This window comes from Equus przewalskii, chromosome 25 (genome assembly GCF_037783145.1).
Source record: "Equus przewalskii isolate Varuska chromosome 25, EquPr2, whole genome shotgun sequence".
In the NCBI taxonomy this organism is placed as follows: Eukaryota; Metazoa; Chordata; class Mammalia; order Perissodactyla; family Equidae; genus Equus; species Equus przewalskii.
The window spans coordinates 3,537,126-3,557,402 of record NC_091855.1 but is presented as its reverse complement, the minus strand read 5'-3'; the positions used below and the strand labels follow the sequence as shown (position 1 = coordinate 3,557,402).

The window sequence follows — 20,277 nt, the reverse complement described above, 5'->3', positions numbered from 1 at the left end:
CAGTTCAGAAGCTTGAGTCAAGGATCAGGCTTACACACCTTGCCTAGAAAATAGTCTCACAAAGGCTTTTGCATTGGAGATGAGCATATATGAACTTAAGTGTGTATTTAATGTAGACAGTGCAAGGAGTCTGCTACCTAAAATTTCACCATTAAAATATTTGTGAAAGTCCATTTGGGCCTTTCTCCCAAAGCCTTTCTCCAGGTCAGCTGAAAGGACAGACTATCCTTATCTCAAATTTTGGATTTTAATCTTCAGCTACCTGGTTCGTAGGTCCTGAAAGCCTTTGAAAGTATGATGAAAGCTACAACCCTCTCCCAGAAAAATGCACAGAATTTTGCACACAATTTCAGAGGCTTCATGGATCCCTGGAGCTAGGTATGAAAACCCTTCCCTAGGCTGACAAGCATCTTCTTTCGCCAATTTTAAGAAAATTGCTTGGCCAAGAAGGAAAGGAGCTTGTCATTACCAGCTACTATCAGTCGATCTTTATCAGTCTGTTCAATAAGCTGGTCAGGTTAACAGTCCTATCAGCCGCTCTCATGGGGACATTTAGGCTTCAGTGGCAGATAGGATATAAAGCTATAAGGCATATTTGCTGCCTCTCCTCCATTTTCTCCCTGGGTTTCTCTTTCTCCATCATCACCTTAAATGCTGATTCTTGATCACATCACACTCCTGTTTAAAACACTTCAGTGACTTACTGTCTCCTATAGGACAGAGTCCAGGTTCCTTGACATGCTTTCAAGGTCATCCATCTTCCTCTGGCTTATTTCCTTCCGTTGTTTGCCTCCCATGTGGTTTCAGCCACCCAGAAGTCCACCTCAAGCTTCTGCCATCTCAAGCCCTGTGTCTGCTCATGCCACCCCCTGCCTAGGATGCTCCTCTCCCTGCACATGGCTGACCTCTATCCATCAGTTCACTCAGCTGCCACCTCCTCCAGGGAGCCTTCGCTGACTCCTCTGTGCATCCTCTGTTGCCCTGTGCTTCCTTCCCCCATCAGGGCACATGTTAGTTTTTCCATCACCACTCATAGGTCTGTCTCCCCAGAAGACAGGAAGCTTCCTGGGAGCATGACTGGGGCTCGTTCAGGTTTGTATCACCAGTGCCTGATGCATGGCAGGCACTTGGGAAACATGTGAGAGAGGAGGAAAGGAAAGGTCCTTTGAAGACATCCATTATATTCTCTTACACAACAAGCTCTCCCTAAAAGTCTATTCCTGTGAACCAATGTTAAATCACAAGATGAGAGGAAGTAGGGTCATAATTGATGCGGGGTCGGTGAGCCGAGGAGTCGAAAGAAAGATTTCTTAGACTCTCAAGATCTGGCAGTAGTGCTCTTTTATTTAGAGAGTAGAATAGTGTGGAATAGCATGGGGACAGGACCCATGGGCAGTCAGAGCTTCTGCTGCTGCCGCTTCTGCTGCCCTCACTGGCATGGGGACAGAGCCCACGGGCAGGCAGAGCCACTGCTGCTGCCCCCGCTGGCATGGGGACAGGACCCATGGGCAGGCAGAGCTGGTGCTTGGGGACAGGACCCACGGGCAGTCAGAGCTCCTGCTGCTGCCCCGAGTTGAGGGTTAGGGCTAATTTTATAAGGCATAGGTATATGATTCATCTCTTTACAAGACAAAGGAAAGAACATGAAAAAAAGTTAAAATGGTATCAGTGCGGGTGGGGTCTGGTCATTGGGTGATCCCATGACTTTTAGACAAGAATCAAATCGGATTAAGTAAAGGTTAGAAAGGTTAGACACCACCACCCTAAACCAGTTACATGAGATTGCCAGACAGCAACCAACTTAAGTTCTTGCCTCTGGCATTGACCAAGAGCCTCTAGAGATAAGACCATCCCCCCCCTTCCTGGCACAGAGAGGGAGGCATCTTCACAGATAGAGGTTTCCCTTAGAAATGTAAATGTTTCCCAACAAAGGGGCAAACAAATTCCACTCCTTGGAGCCTGAATCTCATCTGTAGTTTTAAAACTAACCAGCCTAAAAATCCTCATCATAAGCCATTTTAAAATTAAGCAGCCTAAAAATCCTCATCAATAATTAGTATAAGGACGTGAAAAGAAGCACATCAGTCAGTGTCAGGGTGAGCCTGGTGCACTATGCTCACCATCTTTCATTATAACATTGTGGCGAAGGGCCCAAAAGTTGGAGGGTGGTTTCCAGCCTTAGCTGCACATTAGAACCACCAGGAGCTTTAAAAAGTACTGATCCCCGGGTCACCCCACCAGAGATTCTGATTTAATTGTTCTGGGGTAGAGCCTAGACATCAGGAGTGTTAAAAGCTTCCCAGGTGATTCTAGTGTGAAAGCGTGGCTGAGGTCCAAGTCTCTAGAGTTGCGTGTGGCTTGAAGTCTAGCTCTGGCACTAAAGCAGCGTGAACATTCTGGAAAGTCCCCTAATCTCTCTAAATCTCAGATTCATCTTCATTTGGATAGTGTGAGGATTAAATGAGCTGATGACTACCCAGTGCTCAGCCTGACACACAGTAATTAAGCACGCAGTAAGTGTTAGCTGATGTCATTATGATACTGTAGGGGAGGAAGACATTTCCTCTTCCCAAAGATGGGTTCATCTGGCCGGAGAACGAATTAAATTCACATGAGACAGAATAGCAAGAGAAAATTAAACAAAGCTTTATGAGGAACCATGGCCTGGGGCCTTTCTTCCCGAAGGAAGAAAGGGCACCCAAGAAGTGGGGTGCACAGAGTGGTTATATACCCCCAAACAGGGTGTTTCACATGTGATTGAAATGTCCCTCCCACAATAGTCACAAGATTGCCCTGGCGGCACAGCGCTTGATGGACACAGCAGGTAGTGCTCTGCTGTCTCGGTGGGTGTAGCAGGAGGCTAGTCGATTGTCTGGAGCTGGGTGGTCACAGGTGAGCGCAGCAATCAGTTCCTAGCCTAAGGAAAGATGCTTAATCCTTAAAGAAATGCCAACGTTGGGAGGGGGAGGGAAGTCAGCTACAGGAGGTTACCAGACAAGCACAATAAAATGCAGATTTAAGTCCTTGCCTTTGGTATTGATTAAGAGTTTCTAGAGAGAAGGTCATCTCCTTTCTTCTTCCTGGTACAGAGAGGGAGGCACCTTTACAGATAGAGATTTACCTTACAAATGTAAATGTGTGCTAACAAAGGGCAAGTTCCATTCCTCAGAGCCTCCTTCCCTGTCCCAGTTTATCAAAAGCAATCAGTCTCAAATAATCCTGATGCCAAAGAGACCTGTCTTGGGGTGGCCAATTTCAGGTCCCCACAATACCATCCACTTTGTCCTCCCAAAGGGAAACCCTAGGATGATCTGGAAAAGGTGGTGAGCCATACAGAGCACCAATTCCTACAAGACTGCTTGGCTGGGATGACACTTGGTTGTTCAAGCATTCTGGAACCTATAGGATGATGCTCAGACAAAGTAAACACCACCTCTCGGTTAACAAGATAAGATTACTGTATGCAAACTGGCCAAAAATACATTGCAGCTGTTTGTCAGTAAGGCCTCGTAACTAATACTGAAGTTTATGAACTGAATAAAGTAACAACAGTTTTTTTCAGCCCCCAACCTCATTGAATCCAGCCAACATCAGCAGCTCAGCAGTCACTCAAGGACAGTTCAAAAATCCTCAGGGAGCTGGGATGTCAGCAGCTCAACGGCAGAGAGCACAAAAGTCACTACAGCCATGTTCAAGTCTAGAACCTGGGCTTCAGCCGCAGGGATCAGTGTTCGGGCAGCTTTAGCCCCCACCCCATAATCCCCCCAAGCATCACAAGCCACGCCAAATTTTACAGACACAGTAATGTACGTTGACATGATACGGGCAACTGAAATTTCATTATTCTTCTGTAAAGTGTGAATCTGTAGAAAGCATTGCTCTTTGTAAAAATCAACTTGCTTGAGATATAATCTACACACAATAAAATGCTCCCATTGTAAGTGCAACTTTTGATGGGTTTTGACAATTTTATATGCCTGAGTAACCACAACCACTGTCATTTCCAAACGTAAACATTTCCACCCCGAAGTCCCCCTCCATTCCCTCTCTCGGTGAGTCCCTATCCGACATCCCAGCCCGGAGCACCGGCTGACCTCCTTCCTGTCACCATGGACTAGGTTGTCTTTTCTGGAGTTTTTATCAATATAATCAGGCAGCGTGTATTCTTTTGTCTGTCTTCTTTCTGCTCAGCACAGTGTCTGTGAAATTTGTCCTTGTTGTTCCATATGTCACTAGTTTATTCCTTTTTATTGCTGAATCGTTGTCCATTTTAAAGACAGACCACAATTTGTTTATTCATTCCCGTGTTGATGGACATTTGGTTGTTTTTAGTTTGGGCTTTTACTCAGTTAAATTCATTCTAAGTCAAACATGCATTTACTGCTGAAACAGTTTCACGACAAGCCTCATTACTCCTGACCAAGCAGATTGCTGATCCTGAGCTTCTCCCGTATGAAAATTCTAGAGTTGCCTTCTCTAGAGGTTCTGATTAGGTTTGAGGGGCAGCTCAGGAATCCATATCTTTAATAATTATGTCTGGGTATGCTGTCCCCAAACGACACCACAGCAAATACTGTCCCAGGGTTTAGGGCACTGGCCAACCCCAGCTACAATCCATTCTGGCCACAAGGATCTGCATCATTCTTTTGCAACAGAGCTAAGTAAGGACCCACTCTCAGAGTCTTCAGGGCTCCCCAGGCTCCAGAAATCAAATGGCCAAATCAAAGATGGGGAGAAGACCAGGACACTGCTTCCCAAGTTGGAATCTTCAGATCAGCAAGCTTGCTGCTGTGGAAAGATCCTCAGGGAGTCAGAGGCAGCAGTGAAAGTCTCTCTCACCCCTCCGCCCCCAGCTCTTTCAAGACCCAGCTTTTCATCTCATTTAGGAGTAAGACATAAGGTTAAGTGGATGCTGCTGGCATCTGAAGCAAGAACTGTGATAATGGCCTGAGTGGCCTGAAGAGAGACACCACCAAAGGGAAGGTCATGACAGAATCCCAGAGAGATGGGCTGAGTGTCACTAAGACAGAGCCCAGATGGCCAAGATGCCATCTGAGGAAATGTGGCTCGGTGCTGGCAAGGCTGGTCAGCTGGGAAAGGATCCTTTAACAAAGATCGAAGGCGAATCGAAGCGTTTCATAGAAGGTGAGCACGAGAGATAGGCTGGCCAGGGGATGCGGAGCCAGAGTCAAGTTTAGCGACTCACGGCCCCTTCTCACCACCTTACAGATCACGTCAGTTAACTATTGATGAAAGGATTCTCATTTCTCTTCCAAGAAAAACATGCATTTTATTTAGCCTTTCCTCCACAAACCACTTTGCTGTTAGTTTCATTCGTTTAGGTTTTTTCTTTTTGGTAACACTATGACTCTGTAAGATACAACATCATTTGAAGTGCATCCCTGTGTTTCCAGAAGCACAGAATTTAGGAAACCATAAGCTTTTCCTCCTTCTCTTTCTCCTTCTCTCTCTCTCTTTATGGCCAAGTTTCATGACCCATACCTGGCATTCTACACAACATGAGTGTGTCAGAAGTCAAGCAATAAAATTTTATGTCATGTCAACCCAGTCCATGCATGAAAACTTGCCAGCCAATCTTGGCCTGTCAATAGAAGTGTTTTCAGTTTCTTCAAGAGTTTTATTTGGAGTTTTTCTTTTATTTATTCATCCATCCATTCAACAAATATTTGAAGAGGACTCAGTAAGTGCCAGGCACTGTCCTAGATGCTGAGGATGTCAACTTTAAATGGGATCAGTTCTTCTTTTCCAAGAGCTTACAGCCCAGTGGGAGAAATAGACATTGAAGCAGACAAATCACCAGTCGGTGCTGTGGTGCAGGAAGAGAGATGGGAGCACAGGAGCAGGAGCAGGGAGGAGGATGTTGGAGGAGCTGTGAGACCCTGCAGTTTATTTAAAAAGCTCCCTGCCATCGGTGACCTCTGTTCATGCAAGATCATACAGCTGTGATGGGCGGCAGGAAGGACGGCAGGCGAGAGTGCTGAGAAGAGCTTTCAGAACGTATCACTCTACGCATGCTGGAACCTTCGTTTTTACCAAAATAAAACCTATTATCCTTATTAGTTCTTCTCACTTGAAAGTCAACACTGTCTTCCTTCTTCAGGACACCGTCAAGTAAATCTGTTGATGTGTGAAGCTGCGGGATTAGAGATGAAATTACTCCTGGAAGAAATGGGCATTTCAAGGAAAATAGCATGTGCTCTCCGAGAATCTCTTGAAGTCTGGCCAGAAGTTCTTACCAATCCTTTGTGCTAGCCGAATGACTGATTGCTGGGTAGTTTGAACACACTACAGACATTGCCCAGGGTTGTCATAGAAACTCTCCAATGAGGATGGATGGCCAGAGACATTGTAAAAGTGGGAGATAAACAGTCAGAGGGAATATATGTTAGGGTTGCCCTGGGTTTTTTGTGGGGCCCCTTCTCCTTGTTTTTCATATTCACTCCTCGCTTCCTAAGGCTTCCACCCTATCTGACCCTGGGGACCCCCAGATCTGTGTAGCCAACCCTTACCTCTCTCTCCAGCCCTAGAGCTCTCTGTCTGCCTGGCACAGCCAAGCTTAGCACATACTGCCTCCAGGCTTGTGGGTGGGAAAGAACATATGGAACAGGAACGTGTGGAGAAGTCTACACTCTAATGCAAATAGAGGCCGGGATTCAGATCTCTTTTCCAGCATTTTTTTCTTTTTAATTTTGGAGATTTCATTGAAATATCCTAAATATACTTTGTATTATGTAGAAAATATTTAATAACAGTTTGTCACCTTTTTTTCGCTTTGTTTTGCTTGTTTTTCTATTTTATTTTTTATTGAGGTTATGATAGGTTACAACCTTGTGAAATTTCAGTTGTACATTATTGTTTGTCAGTCATGTTGTAGGTGCATCACTTCACCCTTTGTGCCCTCCCCCCAACCTCCCTTTCCCCTGGCAACCACTAATCTGTTTTCTTTGTCCACTTGTTTAACTTCCACATATAGGTGGAGTTATACAGGGATTGTCTTTCTCTATCTGGCTTATTTTGCTTAACATAATACCCTCAAGGTCCATCCATGTTGCTGTGAATAGGACGATTTTATCCTTTTTTATGGCTGAGTAGTATTCCATTGCATATGTATACCATATCTTCTTTACCCAGTCATTGGTTGGTGGGCACTTAGGTTGCCTCCACATCTTTGCTATTGTGAACAATGCTGCAATGAACATAGGGTCTCTTGGAATTGCTAATTTCAAGTTCTTTGGATAGATACACAGTAGTGGGATGGCTGGGTCATATGGTATTTTTATTTTTAATTTTTTGAGAAATCTCCATACTGTTTTCCATAATGGCTGCACTGGTTTGCATTCCCACCAGCAGTGTATGAGTGTTCCTTTTTCTCCACAACCTCTCCAACATTTGTTATTTTTTGTTTGGGTTATTTTAGCCATTCTAACGGGTGTAAGGTGATATCTTAGTGTAGTTTTGATTTGCATTTCCCTGATAATCAGTGATGTTGAGCATCTTTTCATGTGCCTATTGGCCATCCGTATATCTTCTTTGGAGAAATGTCTGCTCATATCCTCTGCTCATTTTTTGATTGGGTTGTTTGATTTTTTGTTGCTGAGTTGTGTGAGTTCTTTATATATTATGGAGATTAACCCTTTGTCGGATACACAATTTGCAAATTTTTTTCCCAATTGATGGGTTGCATTTTTGTTTCAATCCTGTTTTCCCTTGGCTTGTAGAAGCTCTTTAATCTGATGAAGTCCCATTTGTTTATTCTTTCTATTGTTTCTCTTGTCTGAGAAGACATGGTGTCCGAAAAGATCCTTTTAAGACTGATGCCAAAGAGTGTACTGCCTATATTTTCTTCCAGGAGTCTTATGATTTCAGGTCTTACCTTTAAGTTTTTGATCCATTTTGAATTTATTTTTGTGATTGGTGTAAAAGAATGGTTGATTTTCATTCTTTTACATGTGGCTATCCAGTTTTCCGAACACCATTTGTTGAAGAGACTTTCTTTTCTCCATTGTATGTTCTCAGCTCCTTTGTCGAAGATTAGCTGTCCATAGATGTGTGGTTTTATTTCTGGGCGTTCAATTCTGTTCCATTGATCTGTGCACCTGTTTTTGTACCAGTACCATGCTGTTTTGATTAGGATAGCTTTGTAGTGTATTTTGAAGTCAGGGATTGTCATGCCTCCAGCTTGGTTCTTTTTTCTAAGGATTGTGTCAGCAACTTGGAGTCTTTTGTTGCCACATATGAATTTTAAGATTCTTTGTTCTATTTCTGTGAAGAATGTCATTGGGATTCTCATTGGGATTGCATTGAATCTGTAGATTGCTTTAGGTAGTATGGACATTTTAACTATGTTTATTCTTCCAATCCATGTGCATGGAATGTCTTTCCACCTCTTTATGTCGTCATCAATTTCTTTCAAGAAAGTCCTGTAGTTTTCATTGTAGCGGTCTTTCACTTCCTTGGTTAAATTTATTCCAAGATATTTTATTCTTTTTTTTTTTTGTAATTGTGAATGGGATTGTGTTGTTGAGTTCTCTTTCTGTTAGTTCGATATTAGAATATAGAAATGCTACTGACTTACGTAAGTTGACTTTGTACCTGCTACCTTGCTGTAGCTCTTGCTTCTAGTAGCGTTCCAATGGATTTTTTAGGGTTTTTCTCTATATAAGATCATGTCATCAGCAAACAGCAAGAGTTTAACTTCTTCATTGCCTATTTGGATTCCTTTTATTCCTTTCTCTTGCCTAATTGCTCTGGCCAAAACCTCCAGTACTATGTTGAATAAGAGTGGTGAGAGTGGGCACCCTTGTCTTGTTCCTGTTCTCAGAGGGATGGCTTTCAGTTTTTCCCCATTTGATGTTGGCTGTGGGTTTGTCATATATGGCCTTTATTATGTTGAGGTTCTTTCCTTCTATACTCATTTTATTAAGCATTTTTATCATAAATCGATGTTGGATCTTGTCAGATGCTTTCTCTGCATCTGTTGAGATGATCATGTGGTTTTTCTTCCTCATTTTGTTAATGTGCTGTATCACATGGATTGACATGCAGATGTTGACCCATCCCTGTGTCCCTGGTATGATTTTTTTTAATGTATTGCTGTATTCAGTTTGCAATATTTTGTTGAGGATTTTTGCATCTATGTTCATCAGTGATATTGGCCTGTAGTTTTCCTTCTTTGTGTTGCCCTTTTCTGGTTTTGGGATCAGGGTGATGTTGGCTTCATAGAATGTGTTAGGAAGTGCTCCATCTTCCTCAATTTTCTGGAATAGTTTGAGAAGGATAGGTATTAAATCTTCCTTGAATGTTTGGTAGAATTCTCCAGAGAAGCCATCTGTGAACTTTTACTTTTGGGGAGGTTTTTGATTACTGTTTCAATCTCTTTACTTGTGATTGGTCTATTCAGATTCTCTATTTCTTCCTGATTCAGTTTTGGGAGGTTGTAGGAGCCTAAGAATTTATCCGTGTCTTCTAAGTTGCCCAATTTGTTGGCGTACAGTTTTTCATAATATTCTCTTATAATCTCTTGTATTTCTGTGGTATCCATTGTGATTTCTCCTCTTTCATTTCTAATTTTATTTATTTGAATCTTCTCTCTTTTTTTCTTGGTTAGCCGGGCTAAGGGTCCATCAATTTTGTTTATTTTCTCAAAGAATTAGCTCTTTGTTTCATTGATCCTTGCTACTGTCTTTTTTGTTTCAATTTCATTTATTTATGCTCTAATTTTTATTATTTCCCTCTTTCCACTGACTTTGGGCTTGGTTTGTTCTTCTTTTTCTAATTCTGTTAGGTGTAGTTTGAGATTGCTTATCTGAGATTTTTCTTTTTTATTGAGGTGAGCCTGTGTTGTGATGAATTTCCCTCTTAGGACCACTTTTGCTGTAACCCAAATGAGTTGGTATGGCATGTTTTCATTTTCACTTATCTCCAGATAATATTTGACTTCTCCTTTAATTTCTTCAATGATCCACTGGTCCTTCAGTAACATGCTGTTTAATCTCCACATCTTTGTCCCTTTCCCAGCTTTATTCTTGTAATTAATTTCTAGTTTCACAGCATTATGGTCAGAAAAGATGCCTGATATTATTTCAATCCTCTTCAATTTGTTGAGGCTTGTTTTGTTTCCCAACATATGGTCTATCTTTGAGAATGTTCCACACACACTTGAGAAGAATGTGTAACCTGCTGTTTTTGGATGGAGTGTTCTATATATCTATTAAGTCCATCTGATCTAGTTTTTCATTTAAATCTACAATTTCCTTGTTGACTTTCTGTCTGGATGACCTATCCATTGGTGTTAGTCGGGTGTTGAGGTCCCCTACTATTATCGTATTGTTGTTGATATCTCCTTTTAGCTTTGTTAGTAGTTTCTTTACATACTTTGGTGCTCCTGGGTTGGGCACGTATATATTTATAAGTGTTACGTCTTCTTGATGGAGTGTCCCTTTTATCACTATAAGCCGCCCCTCTTTGTCTCTCTTTACCTGTTTTGCCTTGAAGTCTACTTTGTCTGATATAAGTATGGCCACACCTGCTTTCTTATGTAAACTATTAGCTTGCAGGATTGTCTTCCATCCCTTCAATCTGAGTCTGTGTTTGTCTTTGGGGCTGAGGTGTGATTCCTGGAGGTAGCATATAGTTGGGTCCTGTTCTTTAATCCATCCGCCACTCTGTGTCTTTTTTTTCTTTTTAAAGATTTTATTTTTTTCCTTTTTCTCCCCAAAGCCCCCCAGTACATAGTTGTATATTCTTCGTTGTGGGTCCTTCTAGTTGTGGCATGTGGGACGCTGCCTCAGCGTGGTTTGATGAGCAATGCCATGTCCGCGCCCAGGATTCGAACCAATGAAACACTGGGCCACCTGCAGCGGAGCGCGTGAACTTAACCACTCGGCCACAGGGCCAGCCCCGACTCTCTGTGTCTTTTGATTGGAGAGTTCAATCTATTTATATTTAGAGTGATTATTGAAATGTGGGGGCCTAATGCTGCCGTTTTGTCACCCGTTTTCCAGTTCTCCTGCCTTTCCTTTGTTTCTCGTCCCATGAATTTCAGACTACCAACTCAGGTAGGTAGTTTTCTATGTGGGTTTTCTTCTTATTTGTAATTTGTGTCTCTGTTCTAGTTATTTGTTTAGTAGTTACCATGTGGTTTGTATGAAACATCTCATAGATGAGGTAGTCCATTTTCTGATAGCCTGTTATTTCCTTAGACCAAGCCAGTTCCATTCCTTTCCTCTTCCCCTTCTAGGTTGCTATTGTCAGATCTTTTTTTATCTTCCTGTGTTGTGAGTTTGTGGTTAAAATGACAAGATTATATTTATTCTTGGTGTTTCCCTTCCTTTTATCTTTAATGTTATACTTAAGCATTTGCTAACCTGTTCTGATGGAGAGCTGCAATTCTCTGATTTTGTCTTTCAACTTATCTTCTTCTCTCAGGGTTTTGTAATCCCTTTCCTTTTTCTTTTTTCTTTTTTCAGGTATAAGCGCCTTCCTGAGCATCTTGTGGGGGGAGGGGGTCTTGTGGTGATGATCTCCCTTAGCTTTTATTTATCTGGGAAAGCTTTTATGTCTCCATCATATTTGAAGGATGTTTTTGCTGGACAGAGCCAGGAATACTTGGCTGCAAGTTTTTGTCTTTCAGAGTTTTGAATATATCATTCCACTCTCTCCCAGCCTGTAAGGTATCTGCTGACAGCCTGATGGGGGTTCCTTGGCAGGTTATTTTCTTCTGCCTTGCTGTTCTTAATATTTTCTCTCTGTAGTTGACTTCTGCAAGCTTCACTACTATATGCCTTGGGGTTGTCTTTTTATGTTGATAAAATTTGGAGATCTATTAGCTTCTGTCACATGGGTTTCCAGCTCTCTCCCCAGGTTTGAGAAGTTCTCAGCTATTATTTCTCTGAACAAGCTTTCTGTCCCATTCTCCTTCTCTTCTCCCTCTGGGATACCTATAATCCTTATGTTGCATTTCCTAATTGAGTCGGATATTTCTTGGAGAGTTTCTTCATTTCTTTTTAGTCTTAGTTCTCTCTCCTCCTCTATTTGAAGCATTTCTATATTCCTGTCCTCCAAATTGCTAATTCTGTCCTCCACATTATCAGCCCTACTGTTCAGGGAAACTAGATTTTTCTTAATCTCCTCCGTTGTGTTTTTCATCTCCAACAATTCTGATGGGTTCTTCTTTATAGTATCAAGCTCTTTTGTGACATAGCCCCTGAACTCATTGAGTTTTCTGTCTGTATTCTCTTTTAACTCATTGAGTTTTTTAATGATAGCTATTTTGAATTCTTTGTCATTTAGGTTATAGATTTCTGTGTTTTTAGGATTGTTTTCTGGGCATTTGTCATTTTCCTTCTGTTCTGGAGATTTAATATATTTTTTCATAGTGCTTGCTGGGATGGATTTGTGCCTCCTCATAGAGATAGAGTTTGGTTACTGCTTCCACTTGCTGTCACTGGGGGAGAGGAGGCAGCAGCTGTGGAATCTGCTTCAACTAGGATCCCCATCAGCTGCTACTGACCAAGCCTGAGCCCCTGCTCAGGATCATAGTGGCCCTGTGAGGTCTCCCGTCAGCTCTGGGAACAATCACATGGGGCCTTCGGGTTGCTGGTGCCTGCTCTCACAGACCCACCTAGACACGCTCCCTCCTTAGGGTCTGCAGCTGTGTTATGGGCTTTTGCAGCAGCCAGGAGCTGATTCCCCTAGACTCACAGCTCTGCCACCATCTGCTCCCGCAGGATCTCACTTGCCTACTGTGGGCCACAACAGAGCTATGGGCATCGAATGCAGCCAGTGGTTAGCTCACCCAGCCGCGCACTTCTGCTTTTAGGTCACCCAACCTTTGTGCTTGGTGGGCAGGGCCTCTCCACTAGGGCTGACCAGAGGCTCTCCCTGTGATCACTATGGGACGGTGGATTTTCCCTCTAGACCAAGGAGCAGTCACACTGGGGCTCCAGACTATCACAGCCCACTTGCACAGTCCCGCTGGATCTCACTTGCCCCCTCGGGGCCACAGCAGGGCTGTGTGTGTTTAATGCAGCCAGCAGGTAGCTCACCCGGCCGAGCCACTTCTGCCCCAGGGCCTCCCAGCCTTTGCGTTTGGTGGGCAGGGCCTCTCCACTAGGGCCGACCAGAGACTTTCCCTGTGGCCGCTGTGGGACCATGGATTTTCCCACTGGACTAAGGAGCAATCACAAGGGGCTTAGGGCTATAGTCACCCATTTCCACAGTCACACCGCTGATGTGCACGCCTACCCTTGGGGCCATGGCAGTGCTATGACCATGCCAGCCAAGAGAGAGTGGCTTGCAAGTATTAGGCTCTCCGGGGGCCTGCAGAGTTTTTACTTATCTCCACCTCCTTCCCAGGGGTACTCCATCCACCTTCCGATGTATAGCAGCGCGGGTCTCTCAAGCATCCTGAGGTGCTGTGTGAGTATCCTCTGTTGATCAATGAATGTCTAATAGTTGTAGTTCAAAGGGGGAAGGACAAAGAAAACTTCTCACTCCACCATTTTGCTGATGTCACCCTCCAACAATGTTTTTGAAATCAGATCTGACAGCAAGTAACAAAGCACATTAGTCTAACCTTCATTTTTTTCTATTTCCTTTTCTCCTTGCAAAGTCCCAGTATCAGGAAGACAGAAAAACAAAGAGCCCCAAGAAACCCAAGTGCTGTGTGGCAGAAACCATTACTTGTCTCCCAGTATCCACCCTCCTCTTTTTCCTTAGTCTTTAATCCAGAACCTTGATTTTATTTGGTCCAGAAACCCACAACTGAAAGGCTGCTGTTACCTGCAGCCACGTGACTACATTCTGCTCAGCGAGATGTGATTGGCAATACCATATGGGATTTCCAAGAAGCCTGTCTGATGCTGCTGGGAAAAGAGCCCTTTATTCTCCCCCTCCCGCCCCCTTTCTGTTGTCTGGGGTACAGACATGATGGCTAGAGCTTCAGCAGCCTTCTTCTAAGAAGACCTTGGGAGTAAAAACCATGTGCTGAAGAGAGAGGAGCCTGGCTCTCTAATGATTTCATGAAGCTGCCATACAAACCCTGGCTGCTTTCTTCCAAACTTCTTTTAAGTGAAAGAATTTAAGCCACTGTGTACTTAAGCTACTATATGCAGGTCTCTAATACGACAGAACCTAATCGTTACCAATACGTTAAATAATAAGGAGTTAGTTGTAACAGCTAATAATTAGGAGTTAACTGGAGTGTCAGCAGTTAAAGCTTGAGAGAGACCTACAGCTGTTGGGGGAGTGTGATAACAATTAAACATCAGCCTTTCCTGTTCTCAGCACTACTGTGGGCATGTTGCTGTGCAGCAGTGACAGCGGGACAAAGGAAGTAAATGCGGGGTTGCAGGTCAGTAGCATGGCCTGATGAAGTTCAAATGCCCTAGTAGCTAAAGTTCTTGATCTTGCTGCTTAATTGCTTTGCCCCAGGCCTGAATTCAGCGCCAGGATGCTCAGGCTCCACAGCCTGCATTAGAGTGGATCAGATTTAAGCTACATGACCCAAGTTAGCTTCAAGCAAACCAACTCTGCCCCAGTCGCCTTCTTAGGAAGCCGGTGACAAATCCCCTCACAGATCAAGCCTGGAAGAGGGAATAAGCCTCATTTAGTGAGGAAAACAAGTTACTTTCTGCCCTTCCCAGCCCATCTAGATGTCCATGCACATCTCCACCAAACCCCAGGGAGAGGCCCATCCCAACGACCAGGACGATAAGCAGATGAGGGGACGGAGGTCACATTTTTACCAGTGGCACGTCCCCCCTCCACCATGGTCTCAACATTCCATTGGGTCAAGCAGGGCTCAAGGTAGCAACCCCACAATCAGAGACTCAGGCCAATCTCTCGTCTGGAATCGGCCCTGCCCAGTCGCCTCTGACTTTAGCCCTTCCAGAGAGACTCTGAGAGCCCTTGTCCAGAGGCGCAGACAGGACAGGTCTCCCGACAAGGTCAGCAGAGAGAGGCTCTGCCTCTCCCTCCTGATGCTTTTGGCTCTCAGACATGAGCACAGCGGGTCCTACATCAAGGATTTCTTGGGAGCACTGTGACCCAGGAGTGAAATCCAAGCAGTCCAGGCCACTTTTCACTGGGCACCCCCTTTCGTACCTCAATCGTACACTCTGTCATTGCTTAATTAAAAACAGGGCTTTAGGGCTGGCCCGGTGGCTCAGCAGTTCAGTGCACACGTTCCGCTTCTCAACGGCCTGGGGTTCGCCAGTTCAGATCCCGGGTGCGGACATGGCACCGCTTGGCATGCCATGCTGTGGTAGACATCCCACATATAAAGTAGAGGAAGATGGGCACGGATGTTAGCTCAGGGCCAGGCTTCCTCAGCAAAAAGAGGAGGACTGGTAGTAGTTAGCTCAGGGCTAATCTTCCTCAAAAAAAAAAAAAGAAAGAAAGAAAAACAGGGCTTTAGAATCTGAAAGGCATTAGCCAGATTTTTAACACCTTGTCAAAGGCAACCCCACTTGGCATGGTGTATTGGAAAGAGCCCTGTTAGCAGCCACCAGAGGCTCGGGTCAAAGCGCTGCCATTCTACTAATTAGCCACAGGATCTTGGGCCAGTTTTATCCTTTTTCTTTTCTTTTGCGTGTGTGTGTGTGTGTGTGTGTGTGTGTGTGTGTGCCTTCTACATACCAAGCATTTGTCAAGGTGCTGAGAATTCAGGAGCAAAAAACAATACAAATCAAAAATCCCTGCCTTTATGAGGTTTACGATGGAGGCGGGTGGACGTGTGAGGAGAGACCGACCTTACACAGAGAATGACAATGTGTGCCAGATGTTTACAGACTCTGACAAACATCATGAAAGGAAAGTACGCAGTTCACAGAAGGCAGCCACCAACCCAGATTGAGGGAGATATAACATTTTAGCCGGAGCCTAAGGAATGAGCAAGAGTTGGCCAGGCAAAGGATGGGGGAAGAGAGTCCCCAAAACAGACTGGACAGGCAATGGATTTACAAGTCCACACTGCTCTTCCACAACTCCAAAATTAGATACTAATAGTTACTATTGTAAGAGTCAAGTGATCTGTATGTATGTATGTCATGTATCTGTATATAATATATGCGTATATAATAACAGCTATAACAGTCAAGGGACCTGTGAGAGTCTCTTGGCCAACAGCAAATGAGAGGTGTGAGCATCTCAGGAGTCACTTATGGGACAGAAGCCCGTCAACAAAACCGGACAAGAGGATCTGCACCCGGTAAATGCCAGCCAAAGGCCAGAGCACGCTCTCACCCCTCCACCTCTCCCCCCCCCCCCCCTGCCATCCTGTGAGACCAGGGCTCTTGGGGCCCCTGAGGGGAAAGGGGTGGCGGTAGTTATCCTGGATTCACTGGGGTTGAACGTGAAAGTACTGAAAGCACTGCGGTGACCAAGCCCGCTTGGAACGGAGTCCAGATTTCCCCTGGGCTTGAAGCGGGCTTGTTGTGGCCGTGGGGAGTGAGGGTTGGCGTCTGCCTTGCACCCAGGACCTTAACCCGCGGAATGCCCGTGGCGAAAGGCCGTCTACACGGGAGGCGCCAGCGGCCGGCGGGGCCAGCGGGACGCGCCCTCCAGCCCCGGGCGTTCTGGCCTCCGAGCGCGCGCTGCCCGGGCCTCCTCCTCTCCCGGACACGCCGAGCCTGGCGCCCTCCCCCGCGCGCCCTCCGGCTCTCCCAGGGGCCCGTTCTCAGCCTTCCCCCCGCCCCCGTTCTCCCAGGGGCCCGGCCGCAGCCGTCCCCCGCGCGCCCGCAGCCCTCCCCCGGCTCTCCCAGGGGCCCGCCCGCAGCCCTCCCCCGCGCGCCCGCAGCCCTCCCCCGCGCGCCCGCAGCCCTCCCCCGACTCTCCCAGGGGCCCGCCCGCAGCCCTCCCCCGCGCGCCCACCCGCTCGCCGAGCTCTTCCAGGCCGGCGGCGCTGACGCTGGCGCCTGGGCGGAAATGGCAGCGCTGGAAGGAGACACGAGGGCCTCGTAGGGTGAGCAGAGGCGGGGCAGACGCCCCGAGCGCGCAGCGCTCCGGATCCAGGAGGGCGGCCCCGGGCAGGGCGCTGTCTCCAGCCGCCGGGCGCCCGTGCGGATCTCACCGGCCGAGCCTGGCCGGGCGCTGACATCTGCGCCTCCCCGGGGCCAGTTCACCATTTATTTGTTTGGAGGACTTGGGTTTCTCTTTTCTTCCGGCAGGCAGGGAGCTCGCAGACGGGACATGGAACCAAGAGCTGACAGTCGCCTGGAAACTCAACCATCTCCCGGGGCCGGGGGGTCGGGAAGGGGCGGGTGTCTCTGCGCCTTAGAACACAGACCTGGGGAAAGAGCACTGGCCTTGGAGTCAGACAGACCTGGCCTTGCTCAGCTCCCACTGTGTCACCGGGAGCAACCTACTTCATGTGTGTCCAAGATCAGGGAGAATGTAGATTGCATGACACAGAGTCTAAAACAAGACTTAGCTGTTTTTTCTGTCTCAGCCACCTGCCTTTCTGGCACTGTACTTATCTCAGCTTGTAATTATTTTGTGTTTTGACTTCATTATTATTATTGTTTTTGCTGTTGTTGATGTCTCTCACCAGACTATAACAGCTATGAGAGCACAGACCATAGGTGTCTTGCTCACATGTGTCCCCAGGACATAGCACGTAGTAGGTGCTCAATAAGAGTATTTCCAATTAACATTTTTATGTGATAAAAATTAGTTTCTTGCCTGACCCCAATGGTAAGTCACGCATTCCTGAGCTAGCAAGCAAAGCTGAGTGGTTTTCCTGGGATATTCATTGCTGCATTTACACCCAAAACTACTGAAGAAGGAACTTGTGGAAACGAGTGAATTCAGGCCACCCCTGGAAACATTCTGATGTTTATCTAAGGAGCCACTTTGGAATGAAGCCATCAAGCAGCTCCCCGCCCCCCCCCCCCACCACAGTCACAGAGCAGAGACACCCCCTCCCCCCACCTCTCAGGAGCAAGAGCAGGGCCCTCTGGTCCTGGGGGCAGGCTACCGGGGACCACAGAGCTTCCAGTAATTGCAGTGCTGTTTCTTCAAGAGGAGAGGGAAAAGCATTTCAGCAATAAGCAAAGGAGAGGGAAAATCAATAAGGATGTGTATAATGAATTTTTGTTTCCTGAAATAGCCTGGCAGGAGCCTTGCCAGGAAGAGTTAGGGCTAATCAGTGACAAGATGAGAGAGACAAACCCAAGAACATTGCTCAGCTCTGCAGGCGCCCTGGTGGAAGAAGTCAGCGTGAGGAATTACAGACAGGCCAGCCTGTCGTCCAGAAAGACAATCTCTGAGAGAACCCAGACAGAGGTAACAATAGTGTCTCAGTGTCTATTTGGGAAGAAACCTGTGCTTCTCTGGCCAGCTTGGAATTTGATGGGGGAACTGATCAGGTTGGGCAGACTGTAATGCTTTTTGAAACTTCATGTCAAATAAACGCCCTTCATTAGTGTTACACATATTCTACAGCTGGGACAACAATGTAATGGTGATGAGCAGACTTCAACTCTGCCATTTACTACTCATTAACTGTGTAATCTTGGGTAGGTTACTTAACGTCTCTGAGCCTCTGTGTGTCTTCTATAAAATAGGGAGCTAACAGCAGCCATGTCGTAAAGCCGTTGTGAAGATTAAATGAGATAACACATTGATCACGGCGCTCAGTGCCTGCCACAGGGTGAACACACTCAATAAACAGCAGTTGTTATTGTTGTCATTATTATTAACTAATCCCACTGTGCTGAGTCCTGGTTAAAACCCCGCATCTTTTGCTGGACTGTTTGCCCTTGGCAGTCAAGAACTGTGTTTTCTTCCTAGAACACCCTGTACCTGGCAGAACCAATAGATGTCGGCTCAACAAGGCTGTTGAAATAAAACATAGAAATGAGGCCAAGGCGTTTCTCACTTTCATCTTCTCCCTTGACCATCTCAGTGTGTGTGAGTGTGTGTGCGCGCGCACGTGCATGATTCACCTGAAACATGGAGGGGGTTCCCTTCCCGGGATTTGAAGTGTCTAACAGCTCACTCACAGATGACAGAGCAATTAGCCTTGTATTAGCACATCTTAAAACCACCCTGAAGTGTTTTTACTTCTTGCCATAATTATTTGCAACACAGTAAAGTGGTTCTGAACCACACTGTCATCACTTTGTTAATTCCCGTAACTATATGTTTAAAATCAATTTTATTGAGGCACAATTTACATATAATAAAATAGACACACTTTATCAGTTTACTGGGGTTTTTTTTTTTAAAGATTGGCACCTGAGCTAACAACTGTTGCTAATCTCCTTTTTTTTTTTTTTTTTTTTTGCTTTTTCTGTCCAAGTCGCCCGAGTACATAGTCACATATTCTAATTGTGGGTCCCTCTAGTTGTGGCATGTGGGACACCACCTGAGCAAGGCCTGATGCGAGGTGCCATGTCCACGCCCAGGATCCAAAACGACGAAACCCTGGGCCACTGAAGTGGAGCGCAAGAACTTAACCACTCGGCCACGGGACCGGGCCCTACTGAATTTCGATAATTGTCTATACTCGTATATCTACCACCTGAATCAAGATGTAGAAACTTTCCAGACTCCTTTGTGCCCCTTCGAAGTCAACCGTACCTCCACCTCCAGCCCCAGACAACCATAGTCACACCTGCTCAGGATTAGATTTGCTTTTTCTGGAGTTTTATTTAAATGGAAACATACCACATGTAGTCTTTGTTCTGGCCTCTTTAGATCAACAAAATTTTTGATATTCATCCATTTTGTTGCATGTATCAGTTACTCATTCCTTTCTATTGCTCAGCAGTATTCCATTGAAGGAATATAAAACCTTTTTAAAAACCCATTCACCTATTGATGAACATTTTGGGTTGTTTCCCATTTTTTACTATTACGAATAAAGTTGCTATGAATATTGACACATTGTCATTTCTCTTAGGTAAATACCTGGGAATGGTATTGCTCGGTCATAGGACAAGTGAATTTTCAACTTTCTAAGAAACTGACCAACTGTTCCACCAGCAGTAAGAGTTCCTGAGGCTCCATATATTCTCTGACAACTTGGAGTTGTTTTAAATGTAACTATGTTTTACATTTTCATTTTAAATAAGTCATTTCTATTTTACTTGGACCTTTCTAGAATTTCTTCTTCTCTCACCCTCTGCCTCCAAGTTTTAGGAACTACCCTCCCATGTAGTGTCTCTGAAGGGCAGAAGTAAGGTTAAAGTGTTTATTATTAAATTCCAGAACTTGTTTTAAATACATTTTCAAAGTGCTCATGTAGAAACA

General features: G+C 45.2%; 1 long non-coding RNA gene across 1 annotated transcript; it reads left to right on the top strand.

Annotated features, from left to right (window-relative positions):
• The first annotated feature begins 16,874 nt into the window (after positions 1-16,874).
• Positions 16,875-19,907, top strand: LOC139079288 (uncharacterized). The gene is made up of 4 exons (XR_011532778.1): positions 16,875-16,984; positions 17,190-18,306; positions 18,814-18,933; positions 19,325-19,907. It is a non-coding gene; the product is annotated as an uncharacterized lncRNA (long non-coding RNA).
• The last annotated feature ends 370 nt before the right edge of the window (positions 19,908-20,277 follow it).